This window comes from Ambystoma mexicanum, chromosome 3p (assembly GCF_040938575.1).
Source record: "Ambystoma mexicanum isolate Mex_15411 chromosome 3p, UKY_AmexF1_1, whole genome shotgun sequence".
NCBI lineage: Eukaryota > Metazoa > Chordata > Amphibia > Caudata > Ambystomatidae > Ambystoma > Ambystoma mexicanum.
The window spans coordinates 274,612,834-274,639,750 of record NC_090925.1 but is presented as its reverse complement, the minus strand read 5'-3'; positions in this window follow the sequence as shown (position 1 = coordinate 274,639,750).

The window sequence follows — 26,917 nt, the reverse complement described above, 5'->3', positions numbered from 1 at the left end:
TTTCTTTTTGAAGTAATAAGGCTCCCCCTCAACCCCATGACATGTGCGTGTGTGAGTGTATTTTGAAAGGGTGTAAACTTAAATGTGTAGGTAGCTGCCTGTGTGAGTGTATGGTGAAAGGGTGCACACAAATGTATGGGTGGCTGGGCGTGCGTGTGTGCCTGTACAGTGAAAGGGTGCACACTTAAATGTATGGGTGGCTGCCTTGGTGTGTCTGCATGGTGAAAGGGTGCACACTAAAATGTATAGGTGGCTGTCTGTGTGAGTGTATGGTGAAAAGGTGCACACTTAAATGTATGGGTGGCTGCCTTGGTGTGTCTGCATGGTGAAAGGGTGCACACTAAAATGTATAGGTGGCTGTCTGTGTGAGTGTATGGTGAAAAGGTGCACACTTAAATGTATGGGTGGCTGCTTGGGTGTGCCTTTATGGTGAAAGGGTGCACACTTCAATGTATGGATGGCTGGGTGTGCGTGTGTGTATATGGTGAGTGGTGTGTGTGCTTGTGTTCAGGGGCGCAACAAAACCTACATTTTGTGGGGTTAATCCTTCAAATGTTTGGAGAGGCACTAACTTCACAGGCGGTGGGGGAGGGGCAAACTGATTTGTGTGGGGGTATCTAACTTCTCTATGCATTTTAATGAGACTATTCTAGTGCAGCTTCAATGTTATAAGCAATTAACTCTCTCCTTTAAGTCTGAAAGCACCCACTTATGGACTGCTGTGAGAATACGCCGTCTCCTATTCCCTCTCTACCCTTCCAATCACTCCCCTGGCATGGAAGGACTAAACACACATCACAATTTAAATTGCCTAAAAAATGTGACATTTGAATGCAGGTACTAACAGTGGAATGTTTTACATTAGTAATTGCTGGGCCTTAGTTAACAGCAAATCCCAGGTGCTGTTTAACATCTGTGCCCTGTTCTGTCCGGCAACTGCTCTGAAAGTCAGCTAGGTTAAGTCAATATAGCCCAGAATTTCAGGGGGGAGTGCTGAAGCCCAGTCAACTCAATGGTGTTACACCACTACTTGTTTTTAATGCTTCGATTACTTATTGGTGATCGTCATTACTCCTAGACCTATTCTTCCTTGTCCCTGTACTTGTGTACCTGTAATCTTCATTACTCATAGTGCCACTCTTCCTCATCCCAGTACTTATCTATGCGGCAAGGAGCCTCATACGTAAGCTCTGGGAAAAGGAAGAGGGACGTGAAGGAGCTGATTTTGGAGGTTGGGGTACGGTGTGGGAGCGAGAGGGGATGTGTGGGGGGTGGGATTGTGCAATAAATCATAATGGTTGTCCATGTCCAGGCTAAGCAGGCATGATATGTGGTATTAGTGGCTAGAGAGGCATTTTGGTGCAGCAGTCTAGTCATTCCTCAGTTTGGTATGACTTGTTTTAACTGCACATTTCTGATAACGCAGTCCTGCTAAGTGTAATTACTTGGCTAGACTGGCATTTGGGTGCTGCCAGTCTAGCCGGTGCTTACTGTGGCATTGTATATTTTACTGGGCATCTGTGATACAATGATATGATATGATATAAGTTAATTATAACACGCCTGTACACAAGTGTTTTTAGTTGCAACAAGACGAGGGAGGGAAAATAGAGGAAGGACAAGCCAAACGATTTTACTAGGCCTTTGTCATTCAGATCGTGCAAGTGCGAGAATGAGAAATGCAAGAGGAAAGGGAGGGGGGGAAGTGCAAGGAAGAGGGGAGGGGAAAACAGGGCAGTAATGCTCTCAGTAAGTGCGGCCAGGGCAGCACCACACTGAGTAGTGTGAGGAGAACAAGGGACTGTAGGGTTACCGTGACAGCCCCTAAGTGCATGGTAGGTCCGGAGGCAGTGCAAGGGTGACTGATCAAGAAAGAGCCTGGACTCAGTGAGACTCTTAGGGTATCCAAGCAACCAGTCGATACAGAAGACAAGTAGGTCAGGTAGGTCAGCAGGGGAGGGAGAGAGAGTTAGCAGAGGAGAAGAGGAAAGTTTTTAGCTGCTTCCGGATCTCCAGGTGGTCCGCTCAAGTTTGAGAGGGGCAGGAAGGCCATTCCAGACGGAGGCACCTGCAGAGGAGAGAGATCTACACACAACACTCTGCCTGGACAAGCATCTAACCCTTATAGAGTTGGATGTAGCTGGGGGAAGGGCTCGAGAAGGAAGGTATTTTGGAAGAGTGTGTTGGGTGTAGTGTGGGCCCTGACGCCAGAAAGCCTTGTGGACAATGCAAAGGGTCTTGAACCTGATCCTTGAAGCAACAGGGAGCCAGTGGAGAGGTTTCAGGGCTGGAGAGATACGATCTCTGGGCGTGAGGCCAAACATAAGCCTCACAGTCCTGTTCTGTATTAGTTGCAGAGGGTGGAGAGTAGAGGAAGGCAGATTGTTCCAGTAGTCCAGCCTTGGGAGAAGCCGGGTTCTGGAGTCGGTGAGCTTCTGGGGAAAACTGAGAAAGGGAAGAGTCCCTTTGAGGTGGAGCAGCTGGAAGTGGGACTTCTTGGCGACGTCCGAGATATGAGAGGAGAAAGCGAGAGTTGAGTCAAAGATGACACCAAGGTTTTTTGCCTCGCAGGAATGCGAAGGAAGAAGGCCCAAGGTGGCCGGCCAAAATGAGACAGGGAAAGCAGGGGCAGCGGTCCCAATGAGAAGGCTCTCCGTCTTACTGGCATTAGGGCAGAGATCGTTGGAGGCGCACCGATCTCCTCCAATGCACCAATCCTGAATCACGGATAGACCATCAGGAATGAGGGAAAGAGGAGCGGAGCCTGAAGGAAAGCTGGGTGTCATTCGCATAACACTGAAAGTTAGATGAGAAGGTAGAGATCAGGTGGGCCAAAGTGGCCAAGTAGAGGTTGAAAAACCAGGGTGAGAGGATAGAGCCCTAAGGAATGCCACTGGTATAGATAGAGCTGGTGGAGAGAAAGGGACGACGTTGGACCTGGCAGGGGCTGTCCAAGAGGAAGGAGGTCAGCCACTTCAGACCTGACCAGTAACGCCCAGTTACTTGTGTGAAACAGTGACTTCTGTGTTGTGAATACAAAAAGGCAGTATACAGAGATGTCTGGTTATCTCTTGGGAGGTAAGACATTATCAAGCATAACGTTTCTGTAATTGTTTTACTGACTACATGATTTCGTGAATAAGGGTTGTTTAAAATGAATGATGAAAACAAGGAGAGGGGTTGTTTTTAAAAAAATGCGGTTGATTATGGGTACAACTTTAGACTGAGACTGCCACCACCGGGTGAAATATTGGGAAAGACTTTTTACAAAATTAAAAGGGTATTAAGAAAGAATAAAATGTGTTTTTCAGCCCACTCCCATTCATTTTCATATAGAGAAAAAGTCTGGATGTTTCCCCGCTAAAGCGCAAAAACTGCTGGACGGAATACCAAGCAAGGAACAACTTGGGCATGAAGCGTTGGACAGGTTTGTGGGTAGGGGTAGTCCATCAAGTAGTTTTTAAAATATTTAACAGGGAAGAGGTGGCTCCCTCAACTCAAAATTATAGCTATATCTCCCATGGTGCTCTGCAGCAGAGAGGCTTTTTAGTAATGAAAGTCTGCAAATTCTTTTGCTCGATGCAACAGTTTACCTTGGTAATATTTATACACAAAAGGGTGGTCCTGCCTTCAAACATTTGAGATTGCAATGATTTAGATGCAATGAAAATTTGAAATCCTCCAAGATATGGTCAGTAAGACATTGTAAATTATGCATTTACTAAAAAAAAGGGGAATTATCCAAACGCTGGACTAATATCATAGTGGCCTTTTTTTAAATTGGCTACACATATAACTTTTCAATCATAAGTTGTAAAAACAAAAATAAATAAAGAACATTTTCAATCAAGTGAGTCACAGTTTTCTCAAGAGTTCTACCAAAGAATCAAGAACAGCAGTGTGAAAACAGGTGTATAAAAAATAGTGAGAAAAGCACTTTTGTATTCAATGCATTCATCAAATAGGGTGGGAGTTACATATCCACACACTCTTCAGCCCATATGAAGTCCATAGTGAATTGGTGAATAATAGCAAAATAATGTTCAATGGACATTTGGGATGGTCCACTTTTAAGTGGACGGTTGGCCTAAACAAATGTAGGGTCTGTTGTGGCCTGGCTTTATAAGGGATAACCAGATGGCTGGTCCATTATTTTGCTATTACAATAGAGGGATAAATTGATAACATTGTTTCCACATGTTTATTTTACCAATCTTGCCTATTATTTTGACATAGAAACTTTGAAGGTTAGACAACAAATTATTCTCTGGCTTACTTTTCTATGGCTGAATTCTGTGATCTGGCATATGAGAATTGTGCACTTAGGAAGCGCTGGCGATTACCCGGTTGTTGAAACTACATTACCCAGAAGGCCTTGGAAAAGATGAAAAGTGGGTCAACGTAGTCATACAGGGATCCTACAAAATCATCTTTACCGTCGAAAGTCTTTGACCGACAGATGATTGCGAAGCAAAAGGGAAGTGAATCCCGTTTGGTGAAGTGAACACATGAATTGTGTATGTTAAAGGTTGGCAAGAAGGAACCCATTGGAGGGATGCTAATGAGGAGGGGCAAAGTGTAAGCTCCACAGTGAACTGTGTCGAAGAGATTGACAAGAGTGAACCAGGCCGAGAGATGCTGACGATAAGGTGCAAAACCTGAAGTTCCATGAACACTGTGTTAACAGAAGTGAACCCGGATAAGGCGTGCCTACAGTGAACTGTCGGTAGAAGTTGGCAGGAATGAACCCGGTAGAGGGATGCTAACAAAAAGGAGTCAAAACAGAAGAGCTGTTTAAAAAGGCATTAAGATTTGTTAAACAAGAAGTATTGCAAGACAAGGAGAAGTGAACTTTCTTGCTTGTAATTTGGGGTCCGAGCCCAGCTGATGGAGATCCTGGGGTGAAAGGTCATCACATAAAACTTCTTTGAGAGAGGAAGTGTTTAGTTGTTTTGTTGAAAGCGACTTGTGAGAGGTCTGTGCCCAGAAGAGGGTGATGTGGGTGTGAAACCATCACCTAAAGTATTCGTGGAACAGAACTTTGTGTTTGTTTGCTGAAAATATTAGGCCTCAAAGGCAAGAGAGTTTTATTGGAAGAGACTTAACCATCGAAGAACCTGATAGCTGATATAGAATTGTTGGTTCATGCTGCGAAAGCTCGAGTGTGTGCTGTGCTCAGGAAATACACCTTATCCAGTGCTCAAAACGTGGAGATGGAAGAAACCTGGCAATCGCATCCCGACTTTTGTGAACACTTCTTTCTTTATTGAAAACCTATCCCACACTCTTTCTGTCATTAGTTGTAAGGATTTGGCAATAGATTATTCAAAATATAGGTATTGTAGTTGGACAAGACACCACAAGGACTTCCTTGTTTTTCATTTGATGGTTGGCACTTGTTCCCATCTTAGATTCAGGTTTAATTTAGGTGTTTATCCACCCTGCATTAATTATTCAAGAAACACCATTGAACTGTAATCACTTGTGCCTGACTTTACTGTTGCCACCATGAGTTCCTTAAACTAGAAACAAGTAAAGGATGGGAAGACAGAATACTGGCCTGTAGTGCACATGTCTTGATTGCAACTCCAGTACAGATGTCTGAAATCATGTGCCAAATATGAAAAATTATTAACATGGGTCAAAAATGAAGCAGAACCTGTATCCATACTGCCAATGAAGAATGCCACAGTGTGCTTTAGGAACAGGGTTTTCACTAAAGTTGGAGAAAAAAAAGGGAATGAAAGCAGATAATTGATGTGGAAACTGCTGTGCTGATGGACCACTATTGGACCTTTGGATCCAGAGCTTGTTTGCAACTGCATACAAATTGGGGAGGAATATGTTCCATAATGATTAAACATGTTCCTGCATTGTTGATTTCCCAAAGTGATGTTTATATATCGAAGACTTTCCGAAATGGATGCACACCAAAGGAAGAAGAGGTCACTCAACTTCCTTCGGCTGAAGAGAGAGAACTATCTTTCAGCTAAGTTATTAGAAGCCTTAATGACATTCCAGATAAGCATAAACTGTTCAGTAGAACGGCAGTGATATTTAGAGCTACATTCATGCCAGGAATTCAGACTGCAGTGAATGCCGAGTGGTTACAAATAACGAGGTGGAAGCTGTTGCAAACAATGAACATGACAATCAAAGGATTTAATGCAATTCGATAAGAATTGAGGGTCATTAGACTTATGACCTTCCAGAACAGGTATGTGCTGGATTTGATTACAGCACTGGAAGACGGCATGTGCACCAATATTGGGCCTTCATGTTGCACATACAACCTGCCCATGATGGAGAAAATGGGTCCCTGACAGAGGCAACCACTATGCTGTCAACCCTGCATTCGAAGATGGAGGAAGAAGTAGAGGAGACCGAAGATGATGACTGGCTATTGCCCCTGTTCTCTTGGGTTCCATCCTGACTGGCAAATGACTTCAAGCTGCTTGTAGCAATACTAGTGTTAGTATTGCTAGGATTAAGCCTCATGAAAATAATGATAGGACAGTGCAAGAATACAGCGAAGAAAGCTATTGGGATGAACATATTGACCAATATTAATGCTGAGACTGGCAAACACACACAGACTTAAAGTACCATCTGTGTGCACCTGAAAGGAAGTACCCTGGCACCCCCAGGAACCTGGTTTTATTACCCTAAGGATCAAAAGAACTATTTTGGACGCTGGTTATTCTGTCAAATGACTGGGGAGGGTTGCCATTTGACCTGGAGTGTGGATGAGCACATAAAGAATGCAGTGACCTGAGGGGGGGGACAAAGATAGAGATTCTGATTAAAACAAAGTGTCGAGAAAAGGTGAAGATTGAGGAGGTGGTTGAGTACTCAACCAGAGGGCGTAATGTAGAGAGGCAGATGTACACGTCATCTCTAGTGCCCACAGCCTCACCTCTGTCATACTGGAAAAATAACATGAAGACACTGTGCATGACACCAGATATCATCCCAATGCAGCATCAAAGGAACGAGAGACGTTATGCACTCAGACAACCATATCGAATGCACCCTCACACTGATGAGGTTGAAGGATGTCTGCATACACCATTGAAGATAGAAGAGCTATAAGTGAAATCAGACCAGAGTAAAGTGATATCACAAATAGAAGACACGAGGATGCACTGAAATGGTATGCAAATACTTAAAACATTAAGCTGTTACTGAAGTAACAAGAGAAACATGTATGCAAATATGAAGAAAACATATACACTAAGAAGATAAGTAAGAAGAGAATCAATAAATGCATATATGCAGAAATGCAAGGTAGATGAGACATATAGAAGCTTGTTGCAGGAGAAAATATAACTCAAGCAAAGTGACCATGATGGAAAGATGAACTTCAAATCTGCATAAATAATAAGCAAGACGTCTTGAAGAGAGAGACCGGAGCTGCAGTCAGCTGCAGTCAGCTTCGTGCAAGGAACAAAGAATATCTGTTTGGCTTAGAATCAAGGATGCCACATCAATGTGTAACTGCAAGGCACAAAGTGAGTCAAAGAGGATAAGCTACAAACGTACTAAATATTTCTCTTAGATTTGGTAAAGGAGTAACATTTTGCAGAGGCCAATTATTGAATAATAAAACATGCAGAAAGAATATGCAAAGCAGAGCAACCAAGTCTCCAGAGGCCAAACAGATTAATAGCACCCAGCATCATTTAATTAAATAGCACCAAATAGAAGATCAAAATGAACAAAATGGTGGTCTCCTCACACATGATTCAGGACCAGAAAACAAGGCCTATTCATTAAGCTTTAACTCAAGATAGTGATGTACCTACTCTCCCTTAAACATCCCAAGGAAGAGAACAGTCATCAAGGTCTGGTACAAAGCATACACTTTTGCTTAGGTCCTAACTGATGAAGGAATTGATAGGCTAATTGATCAAGTTGGTAGTAGCCCGACGTTGTTTCCCACGCCTGGATTTCGTTTTGCTTATGTACTGCTAACAAGCCGAATGTACACGTTTGGGAGAGAATGGCAACCAATCATGAGAACCTGTGTAGCAGTGCACCATAGATTGTTGCATAAGTCAATCTTCTGCTGTTATTCTGCTATTATTCTATATTAAATGTATTTATATGTAGTTTAAGGCATGCCTACCAGATAAGGGACAGCCAATTATGTTACTAACACCTAAACAAAGTATAGGTATATATGTTCACTTAACCAATGCCTCGTTACGATAGGTTTTTACTGTTTGCCACATAGGATGATGTTATAGATGACGTACATCGAGGTATGAAGTTGTTGTGTGATTAAAATGTAGATGGCAGTGAGTGAGCTGCAATCCAGGTTTCCCTACTTTATTTGAGCTGATAATAAAGTCATATTTTGCACATTATTTTTAGCCTGTCTGGTTATTTGTGTCTAAGATCGTTTATTGGTAATTCCACCTGACACTTGGAATGCTCAGGGGTGCTACTGCAGAGGTTGGTGTGACAATAGGTGACAAAACAATTTCCTTTTTAGTAGATACAGGAGCTGCACAATCCTGTATTAGAGATGGAAAATTCCCAAATTCAGGTATATTCATGGACACACAGGAGTTTCTGGGGCGACGACAAAGGTTTCTTTTACAGACAGCTTACCCATAACTATAGGACAACATGACATGGCTATGTCGTTTTTAGATTCCCGCCAGACACCAGTGAACATATTGGGGAGAGAACTGATGAATACATTGAACATGACAATGGGGGTCATTACAACCCAGGCGTTAAGGGGTAAATGGCACCGTAAAAGGTTGCGGCACCGTTAACCCCTTAACGCCTTACTACGAGGTCCCTTTGTGGCTCCCGACCTTAACGGCTGGTCTGGACCAGCCGTTAAGGTAGGGACCCGCAAATGGACCTTGAAGCTAATTACGGTACCGCAATTTGCGGTACCGTAATTACCGCCTTGCCCATTCCCATTGAGCCCTATGGCCAAAAATGGGAATGGGGAAGGGCCAATGGTAAATGGGGAATTACCACCCCGCCAACCTAGGAATGGGGTGGTAATTCCCCATTTCATCATGGCGGATTTGGTAAGTTACTGGCGTTAACCATGGCGCTAATAGCTAATTAGCTAATAACGCCGGGGTCGTAATGAGGGCCAATATCATTTAATGATGAGGGGATAACATTTTCTACCCCAGGGATTAATTATGTAAAGCACAATAATTTATAACCATCTTTTATGGTCAGAAATCACAGAGGGGAGTGCCACTCAGCCCGGAACTGTTGCTTTATGGAGTGCACATATTGTTAGCATGGCTTCTATGAATACAAGAAAACATATTGAGGATACCTGCTGAGTTTTTGTTTCACCCAGAAGTACCCACGGATTTGGCCAAATGCAGATAATTGCAATTGTGCTAGACAGAGCATTAGTAAGGGTAAACAGAGTAATGTTATATGAAATAAACAATGAAGGGGAAAATTGGCACACACACACAGTAATATCACTCACTGAGGTGCATAGACTGGCTGACTTGACAGATCAAAACGTACTTACAGATAAGGAGTCAGATGACAAAATGATGTTGAGCATTTTTTGCACATACCATCTACATATTGAGACTAGGGGAATTCTCCAGAGTATGTAATTGGTAAAGAAGGTACTGCCCTTTCTGCAAGGAGATTTGGCGCATGTGCCAAGCTCACCCTGGACCAGCAGTCCATATGATGTTGGGCTATTAAAAGGAGTGGGGGCAGTAAGAATTAAACTAAATGAAGGGGCTATTTTATCCCAGTAAAACAGTATCCAATGTCAAAGCAAGCTGATGAGGGTATCTATGAAAACAATTCCCTCCTTACAGGGGATATTTGTGACTTTAGAATCAACATGCAACACGGCTGTCTATACCATTAGAAAAGCGGCAGGGGGATTGTGGAGATGTATAAGGGATTTATGACCCTGAACAATATTGAGGCAGACTTCCCATTAGTGCCAAATCCTGCTATGATATTATGTATCATCCCATCCCAAGCAAAGTGTTTTACAGTGATTGATTTAAAGAATGCATTCTTTTCAATTCTCTTGCATCCTGAGCTGCAATATCTGAACGTGTTTACCTTTCGTGGAATTCGATTGCAACACACTTGCTTGCCCCAGTGTAACACTCTCCTGGCATCCACGGGGATGTCACTCAGTCTGTTCTGACCTCTTACGACCTTCAACCCTTCCCTGGAGTATACTCGACTGGAGACTGGGCCTGAAACACAGGATTGGTAGAGGTTAACTCTCTATTGTCTCTGTGTGCTTGAACCCCTTCTTCCCCAGGGTCCAACCCTTCTCTTTGATCCACAGCTCACCTTGTTTTCTTGGAATGTGTGCTCTCCGTCCTGCTTTCAGCGCATGGGCAAGTTGATTGATGCGGGCTTGTTGCTGCCTAGTTACTTCACTGGCAAGTGTCCGACAGGTAAGTATAATGAGTCTTTTGAACAGTTCTCTAACTTCGTTCCTTTCCTTCCTTAGATGATGGCTGGTGTCCGGGGATGGCGACGTGCTGCTGAGATGAGTAGCGCTGAAGGTGAGTGAGAGCACAATGCGCGATGCAACCCTTTTGTATTTGTATTGAACTGAGTTCTTTTTTTGTGTCTTTTAGGTGCCGCGACGTTTTCAGGGTGGATGCCAGTTATGAAGAAGAAATGCGGTGAGTAAGCGCGGTATGCGGCACCTAAAAAAGGGGAATTATCCAAACGCTGGACTAATATCATAGTGGCCTTTTTTTAAATTGGCTACACATATAACTTTTCAATCATAAGTTGTAAAAACAAAAATAAATAAAGAACATTTTCAATCAAGTGAGTCACAGTTTTCTCAAGAGTTCTACCAAAGAATCAAGAACAGCAGTGTGAAAACAGGTGTATAAAAAATAGTGAGAAAAGCACTTTTGTATTCAATGCATTCATCAAATAGGGTGGGGGTTACATATCTACACACTCTTCAGCCCCAATGAAGTCCATAGTGAATTGGTGAATAATAGCAAAATAATGTTCAATGGACATTTGGGATGGTCCACTTTTAAGTGGACGGTTGGCCTAAACAAATGTAGGGTCTGTTGTGGCCTGGCTTTATAAGGGATAACCAGATGGCTGGTCCATTATTTTGCTATTACAATAGAGGGATAAATTGATAACATTGTTTCCACATGTTTATTTTACCAATCTTGCCTATTATTTTGACATAGAAACTTTGAAGGTTAGACAACAAATTATTCTCTGGCTTACTTTTCTATGGCTGAATTCTGTGATCTGGCATATGAGAATTGTGCACTTAGGAAGCGCTGGCGATTACCCGGTTGTTGAAACTACATTACCCAGAAGGCCTTGGAAAAGATGAAAAGTGGGTCAACGTAGTCATACAGGGATCCTACAAAATCATCTTTACCGTCGAAAGTCTTTGACCGACAGATGATTGCGAAGCAAAAGGGAAGTGAATCCCGTTTGGTGAAGTGAACACATGAATTGTGTATGTTAAAGGTTGGCAAGAAGGAACCCATTGGAGGGATGCTAATGAGGAGGGGCAAAGTGTAAGCTCCACAGTGAACTGTGTCGAAGAGATTGACAAGAGTGAACCAGGCCGAGAGATGCTGACGATAAGGTGCAAAACCTGAAGTTCCATGAACACTGTGTTAACAGAAGTGAACCCGGATAAGGCGTGCCTACAGTGAACTGTCGGTAGAAGTTGGCAGGAATGAACCCGGTAGAGGGATGCTAACAAAAAGGAGTCAAAACAGAAGAGCTGTTTAAAAAGGCATTAAGTTTTGTTAAACAAGAAGTATTGCAAGACAAGGAGAAGTGAACTTTTTTGCTTGTAATTTGGGGTCCGAGCCCAGCTGATGGAGATCCTGGGGTGAAAGGTCATCACATAAAACTTCTTTGAGAGAGGAAGTGTTTAGTTGTTTTGTTGAAAGCGACTTGTGAGAGGTCTGTGCCCAGAAGAGGGTGATGTGGGTGTGAAACCATCACCTAAATTATTCGTGGAACAGAACTTTGTGTTTGTTTGCTGAAAATATTAGTCCTCAAAGGCAAGAGAGTTTTATTGGAAGAGACTTAACCATCGAAGAACCTGATAGCTGATATAGAATTGTTGGTTCATGCTGCGAAAGCTCGAGTGTGTGCTGTGCTCAGGAAATACACCTTATCCAGTGCTCAAAACGTGGAGATGGAAGAAACCTGGCAATCGCATCCCGACTTTTGTGAACACTTCTTTCTTTATTGAAAACCTATCCCACACTCTTTCTGTCATTAGTTGTAAGGATTTGGCAATAGATTTTTCAAAATATAGGTATTGTAGTTGGACAAGACACCACAAGGACTTCCTTGTTTTTCATTTGATGGTTGGCACTTGTTCCCATCTTAGATTCAGGTTTAATTTAGGTGTTTATCCACCCTGCATTAATTATTCAAGAAACACCATTGAACTGTAATCACTTGTGCCTGACTTTACTGTTGCCACCATGAGTTCCTTAAACTAGAAACAAGTAAAGGGTGGGAAGACAGAATACTGGCCTGTAGTGCACATGTCTTGATTGCAACTCCAGTGCAGATGTCTGAAATCATGTGCCAAATATGAAAAATTATTAACATGGGTCAAAAATGAAGCAGAACCTGTATCCATACTGCCAATGAAGAATGCCACAGTGTGCTTTAGGAACAGGGTTTTCACTAAAGTTGGAGAAAAAAAAGGGAATGAAAGCAGATAATTGATGTGGAAACTGCTGTGCTGATGGACCACTATTGGACCTTTGGATCCAGAGCTTGTTTGCAACTGCATACAAATTGGGGAGGAATATGTTCCATAATGATTAAACATGTTCCTGCATTGTTGATTTCCCAAAGTGATGTTTATATATCGAAGACTTTCCGAAATGGATGCACACCAAAGGAAGAAGAGGTCACTCAACTTCCTTCGGCTGAAGAGAGAGAACTATCTTTCAGCAAAGTTATTAGAAGCCTTAATGACATTCCAGATAAGCATAAACTGTTCAGTAGAACGGCAGTGATATTTAGAGCTACATTCATGCCAGGAATTCAGACTGCAGTGAATGCCGAGTGGTTACAAATAACGAGGTGGAAGCTGTTGCAAACAATAAACATGACAATCAAAGGATTTAATGCAATTCGATAAGAATTGAGGGTCATTAGACTTATGACCTTCCAGAACAGGTATGTGCTGGATTTGATTACAGCACTGGAAGACGGCATGTGCACCAATATTGGGCCTTCATGTTGCACATACAACCTGCCCATGATGGAGAAAATGGGTCCCTGACAGAGGCAATCACTATGCTGTCAACCCTGCATTCGAAGATGGAGGAAGAAGTAGAGGAGACCGAAGATGATGACTGGCTATTGCCCCTGTTCTCTTGGGTTCCATCCTGACTGGCAAATGACTTCAAGCTGCTTGTAGCAATACTAGTGTTAGTATTGCTAGGATTAAGCCTCATGAAAATAATGATAGGACAGTGCATGAATACAGCGAAGAAAGCTATTGGGATGAACATATTGACCAATATTAATGCTGAGACTGGCAAACACACACAGACTTAAAGTACCATCTGTGTGCACCTGAAAGGAAGTACCCTGGCACCCCCAGGAACCCGGTTTTATTACCCTAAGGATCAAAAGAACTATTTTGGACGCTGGTTATTCTGTCAAATGACTGGGGAGGGTTGCCATTTGACCTGGAGTGTGGATGAGCACATAAAGAATGCAGTGACCTGAGGGGGGGACAAAGATAGAGATTCTGATTAAAACAAAGTGTCGAGAAAAGGTGAAGAAGATTGAGGAGGTGGTTGAGTACTCAACCAGAGGGGGTAATGTAGAGAGGCAGATGTACACGTCATCTCTAGTGCCCACAGCCTCACCTCTGTCATACTGGAAAAATAACATGAAGACACTGTGCATGACACCAGATATCATCCCAATGCAGCATCAAAGGAACGAGAGACGTTATGCACTCAGACAACCATATCGAATGCACCCTCACACTGATGAGGTTGAAGGATGTCTGCATACACCATTGAAGATAGAAGAGCTATAAGTGAAATCAGACCAGAGTAAAGTGATATCACAAATAGAAGACACGAGGATGCACTGAAATGGTATGCAAATACTTAAAACATTAAGCTGTTACTGAAGTAACAAGAGAAACATGTATGCAAATATGAAGAAAACATATACACTAAGAAGATAAGTAAGAAGAGAATCAATAAATGCATATATGCAGAAATGCAAGGTAGATGAGACATATAGAAGCTTGTTGCAGGAGAAAATATAACTCAAGCAAAGTGACCATGATGGAAAGATGAACTTCAAATCTGCATAAATAATAAGCAAGACGTCTTGAAGAGAGAGACCGGAGCTGCAGTCAGCTGCAGTCAGCTTCGTGCAAGGAACAAAGAATATCTGTTTGGCTTAGAATCAAGGATGCCACATCAATGTGTAACTGCAAGGCACAAAGTGAGTCAAAGAGGATAAGCTACAAACGTACTAAATATTTCTCTTAGATTTGGTAAAGGAGTAACATTTTGCAGAGGCCAATTATTGAATAATAAAACATGCAGAAAGAATATGCAAAGCAGAGCAACCAAGTCTCCAGAGGCCAAACAGATTAATAGCACCCAGCATCATTTAATTAAATAGCACCAAATAGAAGATCAAAATGAACAAAATGGTGGTCTCCTCACACATGATTCAGGACCAGAAAACAAGGCCTATTCATTAAGCTTTAACTCAAGATAGTGATGTACCTACTCTCCCTTAAACATCCCAAGGAAGAGAACAGTCATCAAGGTCTGGTACAAAGCATACACTTTTGCTTAGGTCCTAACTGATGAAGGAATTGATAGGCTAATTGATCAAGTTGGTAGTAGCCCGACGTTGTTTCCCACGCCTGGATTTCGTTTTGCTTATGTACTGCTAACAAGCCGAATGTACACGTTTGGGAGAGAATGGCAACCAATCATGAGAACCTGTGTAGCAGTGCACCATAGATTGTTGCATAAGTCAATCTTCTGCTGTTATTCTGCTATTATTCTATATTAAATGTATTTATATGTAGTTTAAGGCATGCCTACCAGATAAGGGACAGCCAATTATGTTACTAACACCTAAACAAAGTATAGGTATATATGTTCACTTAACCAATGCCTCGTTACGATAGGTTTTTACTGTTTGCCACATAGGATGATGTTATAGATGACGTACATCGAGGTATGAAGTTGTTGTGTGATTAAAATGTAGATGGCAGTGAGTGAGCTGCAATCCAGGTTTCCCTACTTTATTTGAGCTGATAATAAAGTCATATTTTGCACATTATTTTTAGCCTGTCTGGTTATTTGTGTCTAAGATCGTTTATTGGTAATTCCACCTGACACTTGGAATGCTCAGGGGTGCTACTGCAGAGGTTGGTGTGACAATAGGTGACAAAACAATTTCCTTTTTAGTAGATACAGGAGCTGCACAATCCTGTATTAGAGATGGAAAATTCCCAAATTCAGGTATATTCATGGACACACAGGAGTTTCTGGGGCGACGACAAAGGTTTCTTTTACAGACAGCTTACCCATAACTATAGGACAACATGACATGGCTATGTCGTTTTTAGATTCCCGCCAGACACCAGTGAACATATTGGGGAGAGAACTGATGAATACATTGAACATGACAATGGGGGTCATTACAACCCAGGCGTTAAGGGGTAAATGGCACCGTAAAAGGTTGCGGCACCGTTAACCCCTTAACGCCTTACTACGAGGTCCCTTTGTGGCTCCCGACCTTAACGGCTGGTCTGGACCAGCCGTTAAGGTAGGGACCCGCAAATGGACCTTGAAGCTAATTACGGTACCGCAATTTGCGGTACCGTAATTACCGCCTTGCCCATTCCCATTGAGCCCTATGGCCAAAAATGGGAATGGGGAAGGGCCAATGGTAAATGGGGAATTACCACCCCGCCAACCTAGGAATGGGGTGGTAATTCCCCATTTCATCATGGCGGATTTGGTAAGTTACTGGCGTTAACCATGGCGCTAATAGCTAATTAGCTAATAACGCCGGGGTCGTAATGAGGGCCAATATCATTTAATGATAAGGGGATAACATTTTCTACCCCAGGGATTAATTATGTAAAGCACACTAATTTATAACCATCTTTTATGGTCATAAATCACAGAGGGGAGTGCCACTCAGCCTGGAACTGTTGCTTTATGGAGTACACATATTGTTAGCATGGCTTCTATGAATACAAGAAAACATATTGAGGATACCTGCTGAGTTTTTGTTTCGCCCAGAAGTACCCACGGATTTGGCCAAATGCAGATAATTGCAATTGTGCTAGACAGAGCATTAGTAAGGGTAAACAGAGTAATTTTATATGAAATAAACAATGAAGGGGAAAATTGGCACACACACAGTAATATCACTCACTGAGGTGCATAGACTGGCTGACTTGACAGATCAAAACGTACTTACAGATAAGGAGTCAGATGACAAAATGATGTTGAGCATTTTTTGCACATACCATCTACATATTGAGACTAGGGGAATTCTCCAGAGTATGTAATTGGTAAAGAAGGTACTGCCCTTTCTGCAAGGAGATTTGGCGCATGTGCCAAGCTCACCCTGGACCAGCAGTCCATATGATGTTGGGCTATTAAAAGGAGTGGGGGCAGTAAGAATTAAACTAAATGAAGGGGCTATTTTATCCCCAGTAAAACAGTATCCAATGTCAAAGCAAGCTGATGAGGGTATCTATGAAAACAATTCCCTCCTTACAGGGGATATTTGTGACTTTAGAATCAACATGCAACACGGCTGTCTATACCATTAGAAAAGCGGCAGGGGGATTGTGGAGATGTATAAGGGATTTATGACCCTGAACAATATTGAGGCAGACTTCCCATTAGTGCCAAATCCTGCTATGATATTATGTATCATCCCATCCCAAGCAAAGTGTTTTACAGTGATTGATTTAAAGAATGCATTCTTTTCAATTCTCTTGCATCCTGAGCTGCAATATCTGAACGTATTTACCTTTCGTGGAATTCGATTGCAACACACTTGCTTGCCCCAGTGTAACACTCTCCTGGCATCCACGGGGATGTCACTCAGTCTGTTCTGACCTCTTACGACCTTCAACCCTTCCCTGGAGTATACTCGACTGGAGACTGGGCCTGAAACACAGGATTGGTAGAGTTTAACTCTCTATTGTCTCTGTGTGCTTGAACCCCTTCTTCCCCAGGGTCCAACCCTTCTCTTTGATCCACAGCTCACCTTGTTTTCTTGGAATGTGTGCTCTCCGTCCTGCTTTCAGCGCATGGGCAAGTTGATTGATGCGGGCTTGTTGCTGCCTAGTTACTTCACTGGCAAGTGTCCGACAGGTAAGTATAATGAGTCTTTTGAACAGTTCTCTAACTTCGTTCCTTTCCTTCCTTAGATGATGGCTGGTGTCCGGGGATGGCGACGTGCTGCTGAGATGAGTAGCGCTGAAGGTGAGTGAGAGCACAATGCGCGATGCAACCCTTTTGTATTTGTATTGAACTGAGTTCTTTTTTTGTGTCTTTTAGGTGCCGCGACGTTTTCAGGGTGGATGCCAGTTATGAAGAAGAAATGCGGTGTGTAAGCGCGGTATGCGGCACCTCTAGATGTTTCCACGCTAACCTGGAGTGTCTTTTCCCTCTTGCAGATGGATGAGAAGTTCCGGAGGAGACAGAGTTCCCTCAGAGCAGCTGGGATTCAGGTAAGCGTTTGAAGCTCGTACAGTCTTTAAAAATAAGCGAAGATTTGCTGAATGCTTACTAATGCCTTTTTTCTGTTCTTTTCCCTTTTCCTTAGGAAGCGGCATGCTGGGATGGGAATGACAACGCCAAAGATGCCCACAGAACAGAAGAAGCGATGAATGATAGGCAGAAGCGCCGCAAGGTAAGGCTGTTCCTAACGGTGTTCTTGTTCTTGCAGGAGCTCAGCGCAGAAGAAAGATGCAGGCCTACTGGAGACCGATCCGAACACGGTGAGTGTCATGCTGCAGGTGCAGGAAACACAAAGCATGTTTCTCAGCCTGGGTATGGTTTAAATAGTCTCTGGGTATCCCAGGTGTCTCTGGGCTGAACCACACCCAAGAGACTAGACTGCACATGCAGTTCCGGGAACCGAAATATGTGGGGGCATCCATCTTGTCCCCATCAATGCACTACAAGTCCAATCCCCAATGTTATCCTATGGGAGTGAGTGAGTCTGGTGCCACAAGCGCCAAGTCTGACTCCAAGTGGGTCTTTGGAGGGATGGAGAGGCCCTGAAGGGCCATGTGGGTGATTGTGGCCTGGATGCAGCCTGACATCTTGGAGAGCTGGGGACATGAGGGGCACGAATCATGACACCCAGGGGTACTGTGACTCACCCTCGGTCTTCAACCGAGTGTTACAAATAGATTTAGGAAATGTACAGCGAACCTTCTGTACCAGCGAACTTCCATCCCATCTCTTTGCTCCTTTTCTTTATGAAAGTGATGGAATCTTTAATCTCCCCTCTGCTTACTTCATTCTTAGAAGGCTCCTCTTCTTGAACTCGTTTTAGTCTGGATTTTGGCCCGGCTGAGGAACGGAAAGCGTCCTAGTCTCAGTGTATGAGGACCTCCGGCTGTTTCCCGACAGAGGAGGAACAGGAGCCCTTATTTTATTATACATATCAACAGCGTTCAATACAGTTGACCACCAGGTATTACTGGATCGGTTAGTAACAGCTGGCCTATTGGACCAGGTGCTGGCATGGTTCGCCTCCTTTTTTTGGCTGACCAGAGCCAGACACTGATGCTCGCCTCTTTTCTTTCTGCCGCCATGGCTGTGTTGTGTGGGCTTACCCAGGGCTCGGCCTTGCCCCCCCCCCTTTGTTTAACATCTATATTCAGCCCCTTATTTTGCTCATCCATTCGTTTGGCTTCAGGTGTTACTCCTACGCTGATGATACGCAAATCATTGTCTGGCTAGATTCCACCCAGCTGGGCCTCGTGTCTCAGCTGAGAAGATGCCTGTTGGCCGTGAATGGGTGAATGGGCAGTAATTGGCTGAAATTCAACGGGTACAAGATCGAAGTCCTGGTGGTGTACCACCCACACAGCCCTCGGGCGGTCAGTCCGGTTGCTGCACCAACCTGGTCCTCCGCCTTTTGGCCTATCCAACTTGTAGTATGTCCCTCTCCTGGGGTGGAGGTCAAGAATTTGGGAGTTGTTTTCTCATCCTCACTGTCTATGTAGAGCCAAATAGGCGCCATCTGCAAGACAGGCTTCTTTTAACTCCATGTGCTTCAGAAAGGTTCTTCCTTTCCTTCCGGTCCAACTGAGACCACTAGTTACAGCCTCTTTAATTTTGAGTTGGTTAGATTACTGTAATTCTCTGCTCTTGGCTCAGCCTCTCTATCTCTTCCATCACATGCAGCTTATTCAAAACTACACTTCACGCATATGTACCAGCACCCCTTATGGTGTTCATGTTTCCCTGATTCTCCGGTCTTTGCACTGGCTTTCGGTTCTCTATCAAGTTCACTTTAAATCACTGGTGATCGTATACCTGAATTTTTATGGCTCAGGCGTCGAATAGCTTCAAGATAAGTTTCAAATCTATACACCCGCCAAAGATCTGCGGTCAAAGGTCTCTTGCCTTCAGGTGGTTCCCCGTTATCAGCTCAAGCGGGTGTGGGTCCGATCCTTTTCAGTGGTGGCTGCCAAATTGTGTAACTCTTTGTCAGTGCAGCTGTGGGCCACCGACAATCTCTTGACCTTTCATCGGTTGTTAAAGACCTATCTGTTCTAGATTCTGTCCAAGGTATCTATTTTATTTTTCTATTCCCTCCTGTTCTTTTCTTAGCGCCAAGATGGTTCGGCGAGCGTGTGCTCTACAAAAAGAATTAACATAACATAACATAACGTAATATAAGATAACATAACATAACATACAACTTGACAGTGCAGTCGTCGAGTATGTGGATGACATATTGGTGTGCAGCACCACAGAGGGAGAGACTCATTAAAACTGATGATAGTATTGGCAGAGAAATGGTACGAAGTAGACAGAAAATGCAGTATTGGCAGGAATAATTCCTATACATAGGTCAGCTGATATCAAAAGAAAAAGGAAGGTGACACCTGAAAGTGCAGAAGCAATCATGATAACATGCAGGGCAGAGACAATGAAATATTTACAGCAGTTCCTAGGCCTTTGCAATTATTGTATGGCATGGCTCTTTGACAAAAGCACATATGTCAGGGCACTTTTAAAAGGACTGAAAGAAGCACAGAAAGGCAAAAGTGACATAGCCTATACAGGAGAAATGATAGACACATTTGATGAATTGAAGCTAGCAATAAGCTCAGCCCCAGTGTTAGAGATCCCTGATTATAATGAAGGATTTTTTTCTGTTTTCCCATTGAATTGGAGTAATGGTGGCAGCTGTACTCATCAATACATAGAAAGGTAGGACACTGTTTTTTTGTCAACAGCTATTCACTCATCACAAACTACATATGTTTAGTAGAAATTGTCAATTTTAATATAGACTTTAAAAAATCAAGAACATAATACATATATAAAACATCAACAGACACTCTAAAAAAGTACATATATGTAACAGGGCACAAAACAATTAACAATTTCTAAAATATAGAGATATCGATCATATCAATCTATGTACAAACCTATGCTGTAATTCCTTATCAAAATAGGGGTTGTGATCCTGATGGATCACTCACAGTTTTTCTCCCACAGTCTAATATTCAATTTAGATTGGGACAATCCCTAGATGGAATATTCAATACTATCATACAATTTAGTATTATTTCTAAATTGAGAAATCGACATGTTTCAGTCCTCCTAATTATTGTAGGGACTTTCTTCAGGAGTGGTCAGGGCAATAGTAGTAGAGTAAGGACAGTTGGTCTGGAGTCTTCTAGTTTTAAAGAAATATTCAGTGGAAGAGCATTAGCTGTTGACAAAACCATAAAAAAGAATCAGTAATAGCCATTGTATTCTTTGGGCACAGATGAATGTGTCAAGAGGAGTTCAGGATCAATAAAGTTACCTGGACTTCCTAGTGTAGGTGCTCTCTTGTTTTTCAGTAGAAAAGGTCCACAGCTGTTGGACGTATTTTCTTAATAAAAGGGAAGGCATTCCTCTTTTACCTGTAACACATGAGGATATGTTTACAAGAGAGTCTTGAGATCAGTCTTTCATGTTTTGAGTTGAGCTAGACAGATTCCTTTAGTCAGGCGTTGGCAGGCTGTAAAAATTCTATATGTAGCGTTCCGTTTATGGCGAGTTCGATAGTCCAAACAGTTCATAAGCATTTCTACATTGTTGTGAATAGCACTCACACTGGTAAGTGAAATTGTGGCTTACCTCGTGTGAAGTCTGATATTATGAGGCCGCGGTCAGATTAACTTGCGGGTTGGCATCTGTGCACAACTTATCAATTGCGTGGCGTTATGTTATTGCGTGTTAGAATATGCAAGAAACCGGTAAATATCCCAGCTCGGTTGGTCCAAATTGCTGTTGAGAAAAAGTAAACACGCAGTTTGGATGGGGCTAGTATTTATTACAAAAATCGGCTTGCATTCTTAGTAGACTCTATGAATGTGGGCTGAGACAGTTGTTATGCTAGTGTCATCTTTAGTACTCTGCTAAGAAAGTTTTTTTTATGATAAGTGAACGATCGTATTATTACCTATGTAAAAGAAGTAGTTACTGCGCTTCTATGCAAGTTGTGTCTTTATTAAACCGTCTGTTTACCTGTTGGTTCCGCTATATTGCGTAGGTAGTGTTCTTATTATGGCGCATCATCTGGTTTCTTCTTCTTGTTAATCCGCTATGATCTGGGTCTTTTGAGGTAAGAGCACCGTGAATCTTCCATGAATCCACCGAAAAAACGCCAGGAGCGGCCGCCATGTTAGGAAGGCCTAATATAGGTAGCTGGTAGTCCTTTTTTAGTGTTTAGAGAAATTAAAGCAACACTCACCTCATGTACCGCGGTAAGGGTGCTATTCCAGTTATAACTATACAGTTGAAAGTTATTCAGAGAGTTAATTTCCTTAAGTGAAAATTTGGGTCAATAGATTATACTTTCAGCCATTCTCTAGATTCATTAAGACCTTTTTTGTCACTTTAAGTTAGGTAAATTAATCTCTGTTCTTTTTCTAGAAGTATTTTGCTCTTAATATCATGATCCCTGCCTTGGATCATTAATAATATTGTCCAGCGAAAATCTTCAAAACCGTGTTTTGCTTCAGTGAAGTGTTTCACTAGCGGTGCATTGGGGACTTTGTTTTTAAGGCAGCTTTTGTGTTCCAACATTCTTACTTTCGCTTTTCTATTGGTTTTTCCTATGTAGTGCTTGTTACATGGACAAGTTATCATGTATACAATATAGTCTGAGTTGCAGTTCGTCATTTGTTTCTGTTGTCATGGTGTGGGAAGCCCAATGTCAATTTCCTTAGTTTTTTTAGTTAGTTTACACATTGCACAATTGCTGCACAGGTAGTGTCCGACTATTGGTTTTAATCCCCATGTTGCCGTTAGACTATTTATTTTTGCTGGTTTTTCTTTAAGTTTGCTACTGCTAACTCTGTTGCCTATTGTGGTGGACTTTTTATAGGCAAACATGGGTGGTGGAATTTCAGCGTTCCCGCTTTCAAAGATTTTCCATTGCTTCTTTATGATTTGACTGATCTTTAAACTTAGGTTAGAAAAAGTGTTGACACATACTAGCCGATCTGTTATTGGTTGTTTAATCTTGTCCTCAAGGAGGGCATCCCTGTTGTTGTTGGATGCTCTTTTAGAAGATATTTTGACTAGCAGCTGTACTCACACAGAAAACTACCATGGGACACACACCATTAGCATTTTACAGTGGAATCCTAGATACAGTAATGAGAGGCCATTACCCATGTGAACAAGCATTGGCTGCAGCAGATTTTGCAATTGAGATGTCAGCCAGTATAACTATGGACTGTTCAGTAGCATTATATGTCGAGCATGCCCATAACACCAGCCTTCAAAAACTCAAAAGCACATTGATCAAAAACAGAGCATATGTTTATGATGTATAAATAGGCACAGCAGCGAAAATGGACCCCATTGGGCCTGTGGTTCAAATGCCTACATAAGGCTTCCCCCAAATTGGGGAAGTCTTTGCTCCCTGGTGGTGATAATCTCATCGACATTAGTAGTGCCCCAGAGTGGAGTGCAGATTGGTGATTTTCCCCAAATGAACACAAAACTAAGAAAAAAAGGTCCCTAACCCCTTAAATGCAACAGAAGGAGTAATATCATATCAGCAAAAGCAGTTACGGCATATGACGATATGTTAGATGAGTATACATGGTTCAGCAAAACAGAAACGTTCTTTGCATCAGCCTTTTCTCCTGGGTTACAGGCCCATACAAATGCCAAATGGTTGCAAACACCTCATGGGAGCTGTTAGATAACATTAATACAACTGTATACAGCTTTAATGCCATAAGGGAAGAGTTGAGAGCAATCAGGCTTATGACCCTTCAAAACAGATAAGTGCTCAATCTGATAATGGCTATGGAGTGTGGCATGTTCGCATACATTGGCCCGTCTTGCTGTACGTATAGATTCACTCATGATGAGGAAAATGGGATCCTTACAGAGGCAATATACACATTGACAGAATTGCACACAAAAATGGTGAAGGAGGTGGGAGACATTGCATATGATGGTTGGTTCTCATGGATACCTTGCTGGTTGGCTAGCACATTCAGAGTACCACTAACCATACTAGCACTGGCACTATTTATTTTCTGTACCCTGAGAGCAGCAATAAGACAATGCAAAAAGAGTGCCAAAAAGGCAGTAGGAATGGAAATTCTTGAGTATACTCAAACAGATGACTGCCTCCATACCCAAGCAATAAACAGCCTTATATCTCCTCCAGGGTAACTGTTTACATACCCTCCAGATCCCCAGAATTACATAGAGCACCGGGTGAATTTTGACAACACTGGAGTGTGCAACTACATGCAATGGAGCAATGATGAACATGTGAGACATGGAGGTAGCCCTAGGGGGGAGGTAAATAAAATATGGGTACCCAAAGGGCCCTATCAAGGGGAAAGCAGAAGGAAGAGTGTGGTTGAGGACTAGACCAGAGGGGGGGAAAGTTGGGAGGCAGATTAATATGTCATCATGTCTTCTGACCTACCCCCGATTCACTGCGATACAGGTGAGAAACGCTACTCACTAAGGCCACCGCACCACCCATATCCCAGGCAGGAATGACAGGACATAGAGACAATCTAAGCTGAAGATGGCAAAAGCAGTCTAACTACCATTGCAACATTAGCAGGTGCATGCAATAGACATGAAGTAGATATACATCCACATGAAGAACATGGACACTTGGTCAAATATGCATTTATGCAGGAAAAATATGAACAAAGCATCCACAGGTCATGAAGAAAATTAACAGAACCAATGTATATGTTGAATGCAACATGGATAATAATTGTGTAGGGCTCACTAACATAGAAACCAGATATTATTTGGACAACCATCTTCTTAAAAATGGAAGCCACAGCATGCTTTTAAATAGATAATGGCCTCAAGCCTTCGAGAGCACTCAAAGTTGAATCCACAGAAATATCCACAGCAATACAGAGCTGTGCAGAGCTCAGATGGTAGCTGGCAATTAGACCCAAAGTTAAAATGAGATAGGGAGAATACTAAAAGAAGAACAAAGACATGAGATTAGAATTACCAAGATGCGGTTTGGATTGACTCAAATTCCTCTGGCATACTTCAGACTTTTGGGCGTGCCTTAACAGGAGGTAAGGCCAAACAGGATAATTTTGGAAATGATAAGGAGGATGAGGTGCCCAAAGAGTGAGACAGCAAAGGAGTTGGCTCTTCACATCCCCCTGTGAATCCAACATATCATGGCTCCGCCTTCGCTGCATCTCAGCTACTTCCCAATGTATCTTTTATCTGACTGTACTCCTTCAATGTGATGCCTGCATTTTAAAATCTCCATTTCAGGATTATTTTCTATCACAAATATATATGTATAGTGGGCAGAGAAGAAACCTAGTATCCAAACATCCCAGGAAGACAATGTCCTCTGCATTTATCCAACGTCTAACTCTGTTACATCTTCAATTTCTAGCAACTCTTCACCATATTTGCCCCAACACAGCTGCCCATTGCAGAAGGAAAATGCATTGCCTTTCCACTGTCGAGTCTCATGCATCACAGCCATTTTCACATCAAAATCTGCAGCTGCAGACCCGTCTGGTGATTCTCTTTATGATCTCATAATCGATGTCTAGTTCTTGTTGCTTGCATCTGCAAAAGAAATCTATGAGGTGCAGAAGGGTATATTCCCCAACCTGAAGTGTGCCCTGCTTAGAAGATATCACCAGGTCACACTAATCACAGTAAAATGTCACTTTCACACTGACACATCAGCATAGCAGGTAATGTTTCATCATTGGCTGAGTTGAGCTCCATAAACCGATAGTCTGAATTAGGAGGACCACATCTGACTTGATTTAGACCTATGTAAAGTGTTTGACTTTAATGTTTTATTTTTATTGTTTATATGTACTTAGCCTTAATGCCTAGAACATGTTTTCTCATTTGCCATTCTAGGTAAGAGTCAAACCTATTTATTTGCTCTTTACATTTTGAATGTCTGTTTAAAAAATATTTTCTAGTGTTCTAAATTGCGACGCATTTTTAATGTTTGGTTAAATTATGTATTTGCCTTTACTGTGGACATTAATGCTTGACATTTTCATAGGTTATTCCTGTTTTTTGAATCCTTGCAATAGAAACCTTTCGACCTTACCTAATAATTAAACAATTAATCTACTTCTTCATTAAGTCATTCATTACACGAGAACCAACCAGTCCTAGACAATTTTTAAAAGATGTTTTTGTTCAAACTACAGAGTTCCTAAATTGCAAAGGAAGTTACTCGTGACAATTTAATCAAACACATATGTGCTATTTGCTCAGAGAAGAATATATCTTTGATGCCTTAAATATTGTACAAAATTAATGCTGTCTGTGATGTCAAGTGGCATCGCCTTCCTTCAACTGCTTGTCTCACACAAATGAAATGACTTGGGGAGGACGGGCAACCTTTGGACTATGGGTAAGTGCAATTTACTGCTGATAGCTACGATGCAGCAACCCCAACATCCACAACAACTAAACTCAATGGCAACCTATTCCCCACACCCACATATTCTCAAGTATGTATAGTAGACATTATTGACATTATTTTCCTTTTATGAAACATGCCTTTCAGCTATGTTTGTGGTTTCTTTCTTCTCTGCAACATACCAAACACAGTACAATTATTTGACCAGGAAAATATGATTTAGTAAAATTAGAAAGCTAGGATTTGAGCCATTTTTTCTTTGTGGCCCAGTTTGCAACATGGCATCAGGCTACAACTCCTCCCTTCCATCCCATCCCATCTTTAGTTTTAGATTAATGCAACGAGGTGGGGAAGCTAGAAAATTAATTGATAGAGCCAAGCCATAGCTAAGCTAGGTGGTCCGGCTTCATTGTAAGTGCCAAACAGGAGCTGGCATGGCACAAAGATCAATATCTATTTGACTTCCTGCCTACCTGTTAAGACAGGTTTCCCCTAGGTGCAATTGTCCCTCCATTTGTTAACCCCCCCAAACGTTATGCTTTTGTTTAGCTCACCTAAACTGACTTTTTCGCATGGAGCACAGCCTTCTGGGCTTTCTCTCATTTGTTATGGGGAAACTGACACGTCCTTCAGGCTGTCAGTACTGGGAAACTATGCTTCCCTTAGTCTTCGACTATGTTGCCATTTCTTGGTAACTTTTTATCTATGTGCCCAGTACTTTACTGTACCG